The following is a 1,345-nucleotide window of genomic DNA, read 5'->3' on the forward strand; positions in this document are numbered from 1 at the left end:
AGGCTGGCAGGGCACTGTGTCAGGCACCCAGAACTAGAGGCTGGCACTGCGTCAGGCACCCAGAACTAGAGGCTGGCAGGGCACTGTGTCAGGCACCCAGAACTAGAGGCTGGCACTGCGTCAGGCACCCAGAACTAGAGGCTGGCACTGTGTCAGGCACCCAGAACTAGAGGCTGGCACTGCGTCAGGCACCCAGAACTAGAGGCTGGCACTGTGTCAGGCACCCAGAACTAGAGGCTGGCACTGCGTCAGGCACCCAGAACTAGAGGCTGGCACTGTGTCAGGCACCCAGAACTAGAGGCTGGCAGGGCACTGTGTCAGGCACCCAGAACTAGAGGCTGGCACTGCGTCAGGCGCCCAGAACTAGAGGCTGGCACTGTGTCAGGCACCCAGAACTAGAGGCAAGTAAATTGACCCTATGGGAGCCAACCCAGGGCAAAGCCAGGAGGGTAAAGAAGCGTACCACCTAATGTAGACGTGCTGCGGAGGGCAGGGATCCATGAATCCTGAGTTGCTGTTGGCTCGACCTCACTCTCACAGCAACTAATGTGTTGTACACATTTTCAAGAAACTATGGTCAAAATTAAGTTAAAAAAAAAAAACATTTCGTTTTGTAACTTTGCAATTCAGTTTTAAAATATGAATAGTGAATACTACCCGTTAAAAAAAGACCACAGAGACATTGACAATCGGGAGGAGTCTATACTTTATAAACACAATTAAAATATCATATAATTCAACATATTTCACATTATACAGTATAGTGGTGAATCAATCCTCTTTCATATTTCACATAATACATTAAAAAAGTGCACAGGTCTAGTTTATACAATAAATACATGCTCTGGTTCTACGTTTTCTTCACAAACGTACAGAAGGTAAAACAAGAGTGCAAAAAGTTGTACCCTTGTCGGTATGCAGAGAACCATAGAACCATATAGAACCATACAGAACCATATAGAACCATACTGAACCATATAGAACCACATAGAACCATATAGAACCACACAGAACCATACAGAACCATACAGGACCATTTAGTCGTCATGGGAACGTCGCGTGCGTTCCTTGGCACATAGTAAACCGTTCAGACTTCGTACGGTATGAGTTGTCGTCATGTCGGTGTCAGGTGATAATGGTACAGTAACAACACATGCTATGGGACAGCGCGTGTCTCCAACACCATTTTAGCAAATAATATGGTAAACAAACTATTGAAGATTTTCTTCTCATTTTTGATCAATACTCTGTGTTTCTTTCTTTTGTTCAATTTGTCTTAAAACCCATTTTTGGTGTTAGCATTATGTTGTAATTTAGCTATTGAAAAATAGCAGATCTACAAGCT

This window comes from Protomyctophum parallelum (genome assembly GCF_964188405.1).
Source record: "Protomyctophum parallelum genome assembly, chromosome: 11".
Lineage (NCBI taxonomy): Eukaryota > Metazoa > Chordata > Actinopteri > Myctophiformes > Myctophidae > Protomyctophum > Protomyctophum parallelum.